At 54.5% G+C, this 9221-nt stretch overlaps 1 long non-coding RNA gene across 1 annotated transcript; it reads right to left on the reverse strand.

Annotated features, from left to right (window-relative positions):
- Window positions 1-808: 808 nt before the first annotated feature.
- Window positions 809-8632, reverse strand: LOC140690935 (uncharacterized). Its single transcript, XR_012066322.1, has 3 exons — window positions 8412-8632; window positions 2330-2529; window positions 809-2242 (listed from the first exon to the last, which is right to left on the reverse strand). It is a non-coding gene; the product is annotated as an uncharacterized lncRNA (long non-coding RNA).
- Between the last annotated feature and the right edge of the window lie 589 nt (window positions 8633-9221).

Raw genomic sequence — 9221 nt, forward strand, 5'->3', positions numbered from 1 at the left:
TTATATTTTTAAGTAAAAATAAACCATCACTTTAAAAGTAACGCATTTGAAAACTATTCCTCAGGGACTGCTCCTTTCAAACATGGGTTTTCCAGGATCTAAAGACAGAAGCTAACTAATTCATGAGATTTTATTCCTCAGTCAGGTGTTTTATTTTAACTGCATAAACTTCATGAAGACACACGGGCTGCAGCTTAGTGAGCGCTGACTGTGGGACCAGCCCTGGTTTCTCAGGCATCTGGGGCTGAGTTAGGCTTCGAGCACATGACCAACCTCTTTGAGCTTCAGTCTCCTTGTCGATAAACTGTCTTGTAGGCTTGTTGTGGGTGTGACAATGGTGCGTGGACCATCGTGGCCCTAGCCTGCTCTCGCTCGGTGCTTAGACACACATGCCATCGATGCTAGGATCCCAAGTCCTCTGTTCACGGGCTGGGTCCTTGCTGGCCCATTTCCACGGTTTCCTGAACACATCCACACGGTTTTACTATGTGCGAGTTACGTGCCCTGTCGTGGTCACTATACCGAAAACTCACGTCCACCACCATTCACAGGACAAGCCAGCCACAGCACTGAGACAAAGAAGGCACTGCCAGGACCCGCCTGCTTTGGTTTTGCCAAGAACTTGCATGACATTTTCCTGAGGGCACATCTTTGACTCAGGAACAGGGTCCAAATGTGGAATCCAGTGGGGAGGGTACAGCTGAGTGATAAGAGTGGATACCTAGCACGTACAAGGTCCTGGGTTCAATCCCCAGTCCCTCCATTAAAATAATAATAAAATACATAAGCTCAACCCCCCCCCAAATAATTAAAGTGGTGAAACAAAACAAACAAAAATTTAAAAATAAAGAATCTGGAGAAATCCTTTTGTTCAACAGGTGGTCAGCGGGCACCCACTGCGTTCCAGCTGTGAGGGCAAGAAAAAAACCAAGGACACCCCCTGCCCTCCCGCCCTCACGGAGCTCACAGGGAAACGAGAGAAGTCAAATGTGCGATGTGTGCGACTGCATCGAGGGTCCCGGCGGGAGGGGGAGGGGCGTGGGGCGTGTGCATGTGGTGGCGGGGTGGCGGCTGCTCCACCGCTCACAGAGTTAGAGGGGCTACAACAAGGAGGATGACGGATGCCGGATATCTGAAAACAATCCAGTTTGTCGAATGGGTTCTGTCAGCTGAATGTGCTAAGCCTTATTGCAGGATGCAGCCTCACACTGAGGTGTAGGGAACGGGTCACATGACTCTAAATAAAGCTAATGGTCACTTGGGCCACGTGCTTCCAACAGCTAAGACCCCGAGTCTGGGCTAGTGGGAGGCACAGGGTAGGAGAGGGACACTGGCCAGGGCCGCCCGGCCACAGGCTGACGGCATCCACATCCCCTAGGACCCCTGGGATTTTCTAGTGCCGCAGTCAGTGACCAGCCCTGGAGGGTCTGCTCTTTGGATCTGAGTTATACAGGGAGGTCAGAGCACTGGGTCCTGCACCGCTTGGAACACTGCTCCTCCAGTGTTAAATCCCACTGTTCTCAGGGTGGAGGGTCCCTGGACCAGCAGCAGCATCGCCTGGGAACGTGTTAAGACATGCAGCTGGCAGTCCCAAGCTCCGGACCTGCTCCAGCAGAAGCTCGGGGGCAGGGCCGTGTGGCCCAGCCTTCAACGAGCCCCCCAGGTGGGGCTCCTGCTGACGCTGGGGGCTCTGGAGTGGCGAGCCCTGGAAGAGCCCTTCACACTGACCCGTCCCTCCTGGGATCCGTTGATCCCGACGGCGTCTTGGTCCCCTCGGAGAAAGGGAAACGAGGGCTCTGAGGTTCTGCCCTGGCCTCTCCCACCGGGGATGGAGCCCCAGGCTCCCCTCAGATGCCACCAGTGAGCGGGGAGGCAGCAGGGGCAATGGGGTTTGCCCTCTACCTTGGAAACAATTCAAACTTCGGCTTTGATGAGAGACGGGCCATGAGGATGAGGAGACCAGCACTGAACTCTCAGTACATCTGCTCCGCTGTGACGTGGGCTCCACGCCGCTGGAACTGCCTTTACCCTCTGGGTGCCATTCTGAGCAGCCTGTTTCTTTGACGAGGCGTCACAGCCGTCAACACTGAGGACAGGGAGCATTTATCCCCCGTCACCCAGTACCAGCAGCCTAAGAACTTCTCCAGCATCACAGACGTGGACTCTGTTGACCGAGGGAGGCGCCGTGGAATGAATCTGCCCGTCGGCTTGGTTTGTAAAGGCCGGTATCATGATCACTTAGCTGCAGGAGATATTCTAGAGTAAGAGACTTCTACGGAGTCTGGGAAGGAGTCGGGGTAGAGATGCAGAGATGGGAGTTACATGATACCTGGACCGTGGGAGTAGATGGAATTCCAAGAGAAGCTGGCTGCAAACGGAGCCTTGGGGGACGTCTGCATGTAGGGGTCATGAGGAGGAGAGACAGTGAAGGAGGCAGATAAAGAACCAGGCAGGAAGAAAACTGAGAAGCGCAGTGCTCGGCCAAACCACCAGTGACCAGTTTTCACGACGAAGGAACCAGTCCGCCATCTAAAATGTTTCAGAAAGAGTGAAGATGAGACTAAAGATGAGACGTGTGTTGGAGTACCCACCAGCAGCAACACAGCCCCTGGCTGAGGTCAGAGGGCAGGGGTTCGGGTATCTGGAGGACGGCGCGGGGCACCACCTGCCGCCCTCAGTTCTCTTGGGAGGCCAGTGTGGACCTAATCTCCCCCTCACTGGGCAGATACCCTTTGAGGAGATTTCATCAAGGAAGAATGGGCCTAATGGGGTCTCAAGGTAAATGAGACAATGGCTGGACCCATGTGCTGGGTCACCTGCTCACGTGCTTGGGTATTCTGGAGACGCGCCTGCTTCTGTGAGCTTAATAAGCTGCGTTTGTCACTTAGCTTGCAAATGGCCTGTCCCTCTGTTTTATTCCTGGTTTGACAGCTCTCCTGGGTTTTGAGAATTTTTTTTCCTCGCTGATTGGAACGACTTTCTTCTGTCCTTGGTGGCCCCCATTTAGATGGGATCCACTGTAAACGGCCACCGTGGAGGCTGTTTCCACGTGGAGGTGGGGAGCATGGGACACAAAGAATGCCCATGCCTGACCCTACTGGACCTCCCTGCCCTTATGGCCTTGGGGTGACCCCACTGTAGATGACAGACCAGTCCCTTCCTCATCAGATGCAGGCTGCCACTCATCTTGCCGACACCCCTCAGGTGACCTCTGTTCCTGCAGGCGTTTTGTCTCTAGAACTTGCCCGGAGGTCACGTCACCCGCGGGGGGTTCCAGGAGCCTCCATGCATCCGACGAGCAGCTGGGCGTGAAGACAAACCTACCAGACCATCACTGAGCATCTACTGTGTACATTCATGCCAGGTGATCACTGAGCACCTACTGCATACATCTGCAGTGCTGTAACGTCACTAAGCGTTCCTGTGCACAGCTGGGTCATTGCTGAGCACCTACTGTGTACATGTGCATCCCAGATCTCAGGGCTGGTGCTAATGGGCCTGGACCCTCACTGACTCACAGCCCGGCTGTTCCACTCCACCCACACTTCAGCTGCCCAAGAAGGGCAACCTGTGCTCTGAGTCACCCCGCAGCAGGAACACACTTCCAGGAACCGTTCTCCCATCCACCCAGACATGGAGCGCGTTCAAATTTTGAGCCCTGTGAAAACGACACTTTTTTTGGAATCCAGCCTCATCTCTATTTGTTCATCCAAAGTAACTGACTGCACGTCATCCAATCTTAGTCAGTTCTCAGTAAACATGGTCCTGTCTCTCTGGCCAACCTTAGAAAGTGAGGACGCATCTGGCTCCAACCACAGCCTCACTACCACCGAAAAAAAAAGTCTTGAGCAAATCAGCACAGCAACGGGAAAGAAAAAGGACTGTCCAGGTCAGATATTGATTTCTCCCCAGTTACTCTGAAGAAGCCCCAGGGAGGATGGGAAAAATCAATAGAGAGTTAAGGTGAGTAATGGAATCGACGGTTTTCTTATAAGATAGACTAAATTGAGATAAATTAAAACAGAGTGGGTCCCTGGGTGGTGTTTGGGGAAGGGAGGCCCCACTGGTTCATGCAGGGAATGACTCAGTCTGTGGGTCACAGGATCTGCCACAGATAAGAGTCACCTGGGGAGACTTAACCATCTTGATTTCCAAACTGTGCCTCAGACCAGTTACACCAGGATCTCTGAGGGTGGGAGTCAGGACCCAGTGATTCCAAAGCCTCTCTGGTGATTCCAGTGGGCAGCTATTTTACTAACCATTGGCTAGAGCCCCTCCACCCCTCTTAGGCCTTGAAGGCTTCTGTCCCACCCAAGCGTGGGCGCAGGGTGGAGCAGGCAGTAAGCGGGGCTCAGAGGCAGTTTCAAGCTCCCCTTCCCCTGGAGCTGCCGTGTCCTCTGAGCCATCCTACTGTCTTCCTTCCTTCCTTCCCAGAGCCATGGTCTCCACTGGCCATAGCTCAGAATATACACCCTCTTCTCTGGCCAAGCCCTCCTCCCTGGCCAAAGTCCTAGATGGGCCTCAAGAGTGACATCTGTATGTTGGACGTTCAGTCTCCATTTCTCTCTTTCGTAGCCTCTCCTGTGGCACTGCTGGTGTCCTGGGGGTGGGTTATGCCTGGGCCATGGCGATTGGTTCAGGGATAGGCATGTGACTCAAGCCAAGACTCTGGCTCAAACAGGGAAACCCTGACCTTATGGTTGAACAGCTGGGAGGCAGTAGTTGGCTTTTCTTGAGATTTCTGAACATGAGCAGAGGAGAGAAGGGGATGTTAAGCTTGAGTTGTTCAACACAGCTGCTTTGGGAATAAAGTCAGCACAGAGGAAGAGAGGAGCGAATGAGCCCTAGTGATACCACTTGAGCCCCTGGATCAAGCCAGGCCTGAAACTGATACTGGTTTTCAGCTAGGTGCACAAATAACATCTCTTTTCACTTAAGCTGGTTTGATGTTCGTTTGTTTTTGTTGCTCACAATGTAAAGGATCCTGACAAACACAGTGGCCTACAGCTCCTCATTACTTGGCTCTGGCCATGGTCACCCCCAGTCTCTGTGCACACCACACTCCATCTCCTCTTGGCGCTCAAGCCACACTGAAAGACCTTAAAGAAGCTGAGGGATCCAGATGGCCTGGTTCAAATCCCGGTCCTGCCACTCACAAGCTGTGTAGCCTGAGGCAAGTTACTTACCCACGAGAATTCCAGTATCTTTATAGTATTGCTATTGATACTACGTGCTCAAGTTAAGTTGTCTTTACTCGTAAGTATGGATTAAGGATTAAATGAGGTGTATTTAAAACAGCAAGAACTGTGTGGACACACTGAGGCCCATGTCAGTGTCGGCTCTTGTTATGACAATGATTTTGGTGTCTAAGGGGTTCTCAACCTCCCACCTCAGGTCTTTGCACCTGCTGTTCCTTCTGCCTGGAATGCCATCTACTCTGATTACACCTCCTTCAGATGTCAGCTCCCTGAATGTCCCTGCTTGGTGTTCCCAAGGCTTCCTGTGACTTCTGACCCGATACCCACTAAAGCCTGCAGTCCTATGTCGTTAGAGTAGTTACTCCCTTCTGTATTCCTCTCTAGACTGTGAACTTGAAGGCACATGATGAATCTGTTTTGCTGTGTTTTGTAGTTTCAGTGCCAAGGACAGAGCCTGGCCCCTCAGAAGATATTCTGAATAAATGAACAAGCGAATGAATGAATAACTCAGGGACAACTTCTTTACTGGGAGAATGTGCCGGACTGTGTCTGACAGCTGAGAGAGGCCAGGGCTGAGGGACACCCTGGTGCTCAGGCTGGGAGGAGCAGTCCAAGCCCTCAGCGCTGCAGCAGTGGGGCTGAGAGACACCCTCTGACCCACTCAGTGCCGCACAGAGCCCCTATTCTTTTACTACTTTTCTATACAAGCTTCAGGTGTACATCATTATAGTTCATCCACGTACACAAGATGGTCCACATTCCTTATCATCAAGTGGGTGACCAAAGTGCTTGTCACTGGACCCACTCAGCACCTGCAGCTACAAAGTTCCAGGAAGGTCTACACTAGGCACACAGGGTGAGTTAGACACATCGTGGGGAGTAGGAAACGGGCTGTAACAGGCATAAGACTGCCCTAACTAACCTCAAAAGGGGTCTGTGTGCTTTTTTCCCTCTAAACACATTTGGATATTATGAGCTTTTAATTAAAACTAAGGCAGATGTCACTCTGCTAAGATCATGCCTAAGAAAGGAAAGGACGGAGATGATGCTAAGAGGCGTTGCTAATGCAGGGTAATTGTGATGATCTTCCATGAAATGTGTTTTGTTCTTGAAACTGAAATTGACTTTGATGTCTTTTGAGAGACTTAATGCACTTTTAATTCATGCAGAAACTCTTTTCTCAGTTCTGCAGGCTCTGCCAGGAGCATTCTGGGAGCTGGGCTGAGCATGACCTTGAACAGAACTGTCATACTGAGATGGTCCAGCTCCCAAACCTGTCCCCGGGTGGGTGCAGAGGGTGAGGGGTCCCAGTCCTGTCACGGCTGAGCTGTGACTGTCATCTCCATGACGCAGAAGGGCGGCTCACCTCCCAGGGAACCCGAGTCCGAGCCTGTGCTGTGCCCATGGGTCGCCATCTCTGCCAGGGGTGGGGCATGATTCTCTGGGTCCAAGCTGCAGACCTGGACCCTGGACAGTGCCAAGCATCAGCAACATGGGAAATTTAGTGGATTTTCATCCAGAGCTTAGAGTCCTTCCCCTTTTCCTGCTACCCCGTGCGTGCTGTGCGAAGGAAAGGGAGGGAGGGAGCTTGGCTCAGAGTGGCCTCACAGCAACAGCTGTGAGACAGCCTCCTCGCCCCACCCTGGGTGAGGGCTTCCCTTGGGGACTCGGCAGATGACAGCGCCTCCCAGGGTCAGCTTCCTCCATCGGCCCCACCTTGGCAAGGTGTCCACAGCTTCGTCAGCGCTGGCCCACAGCAGGGACAGCATCCTCAGGTCACTCCAAAGGTGGAGAGGAGAAAATGCTCCCAGGACGGAAAGTCCAAGTGCAGCACCGCTCTCCACCGTTTCCTCAACAACCTCCTCGTGAGGGACCCCGGCCCCGTCTTTCCTCGGAGCTCTCAGGGGTGGGTGCAGGAAGCCCAGCGCCGCCCAGCTCCTAGAGGGGCCCCGTGCGATCTGAGGGTCTCTCAGCAGCCACAACACCCCAGATAAGCCCTCTTTCCATTAATGAGAGGGGCTCTTGGGAAGGGCTAGGCAACAGGACGTAACCGGGGAAATCTGTGAAGTCAAGGAGGGGTCCGGGCAAGTTTTTTTTAAATCTAAGATAAGGCATCATTGCAAAATATTTACTGTACCTGTGATGCCGGAAAGGCAATGTACATGAAAGTTATTTTACTTAAACATCCTGATGGTCTTCCCTGGGGAAGGCTGAAGGATGACGATTTAGGATTCTGACGCAATACACAAACAAGGACTCAGACCAACGCTAAGCGCCCCAGGCTCTCCCACAGACGCAAGCACGACAGCCAAGCTGCCAGCCCTTCTCTACCCGCCACCCGGATTCCAAACACGCGGTGTCTCCCAGAGCCTCTGGCTCTCGCGTTAAAAGGAAGCACTGGGCGCAGATCTGATCCTTCTCGAATCGTATGACCGAGTCTGGGGCTGCGTCAGCTTGTGTATGTGCTACAGCTTGATACAGTCCACGTGCGTGCACCTGGGGCCGCGTCTGTGTCACCTGCAGTCCGGCCCCATGTGAACCGCCTGTGGGTGTGACGCAGGGGCTACCAGTGTGCCTCACCTGTTTGTCTCACAGCTGTTCCGCTGCGTGTCCCCCACGTGATGTCCTCTTGTGCTCTCCGGGCTTCTTACGTGTTCCCGGTGACTGTACTGTCAGCCTCCCACACACCGCTACCTGGAGGGATGCCGTCTTTGTCTACGTGACCCGTGTGCTACCTGGGCCCTATGCTGCTGTGGGACACATCGGTGCTGCCTGAACGTGGCAGTACCTCGCGTCACTTTCACATGTCGCCTGTGAGTGTCACTGCTTATCCGTGTTGCCAAGAGTCTCCGCTGAGCCCTGTGCGCGTCCACCTGTGCGTGCGCTGCAGCTGGAGGCTGTTACTCTGCGTTGCCCACACACCGCTGTGTGCCCGCAGCTCCACGTCCCCCTACGCGTGCCCTACTCCTGGGAGTGGTTTCCGGGTGACCCCCACCCCCCGCGGCCCCGGCGCCCCTGACCCCCACCCCCAGGACGGGCTCCCTGACCCCCCTTCAGACGGGACACCGGGGCCAGGGCGCCGGGAGGGGCACCGTCCCCGTTCTGGGCCCCGCCCCGCCCCCTCTGTACTAACGAGGACTCCTCGCCCCAGAGGGGCAGAAACGCACCTCGAAATTGCTCAGGAAAAAGGGGGGCGGTTGGTGCGCTCCTGACCTGCGGTCTCGGCAGCGCAGGCCCAGCTTCAGGCGCGGCTGGATCCAGGGCTCCAGTAGTGTCGTCAGGACTCAGTCTGCTCCTTCTTCCAGCTCAAATCTTTGCCTTCACGCGGCCTGGCTTCGCTAACAGGCCCCAGTCTCCCCGCCAGGCTCCTCCCGGCTCCTCCACGGTGACAAGGCGGCGGCAGCGTCCCGTCCTCGCCTCCTCTCGGGGCTGAGGCGCTCCTGTCGGCCCGGGGCAAGGCCTGGCGCTCCTGGTGATTGGACTGAATGAGGTCATGTGCCCATCCCTCAACCAATCAGTGCGGCCAGGATACAGCCAGTGGAACTGTAAGAGCCTTTCTAATTGGCCCTGGGACAAACCCTGACATTCACTCTGATTGGACATGCTGAGGTCATGTGACCATCTCTCACCCAATCAAGTGCAGCCAGGATACAGCCAGAGGAACTGTAAGAGCCTTTCCTATTGGTCCTGGAGCAAGTCCTGGTGCTCACTGATTGGACACACAGAGGTCATGTGACCAGCTCTAGCCCAATCACTGAATGCAGGGCAGGGCTTCGCTTGACCCGCCTGGGTCACAGCCCCATCTGGAACGAAGGGTGCCCCAGCTGGATCACAGGTTTGAGCGTGGGGCACAGATTCCCTGATGCAACTTGGGGCACTCCTAGAAGGAGAGGTGGATGCCGGGAGCCCGCCACAGGTGTTCTCCACAGAATCTGGATTAGTGCCCTGGAACCCCAGCTGCACGCACCTAGGGACCTGGAGGGAGAAGAGAGGACTCCGATTGGAAGGGAGGAGCGCTCCCTC

The sequence above is a fragment of the Vicugna pacos genome, chromosome 32, assembly GCF_048564905.1.
Source record: "Vicugna pacos chromosome 32, VicPac4, whole genome shotgun sequence".
NCBI classification, from domain to species: Eukaryota; Metazoa; Chordata; class Mammalia; order Artiodactyla; family Camelidae; genus Vicugna; species Vicugna pacos.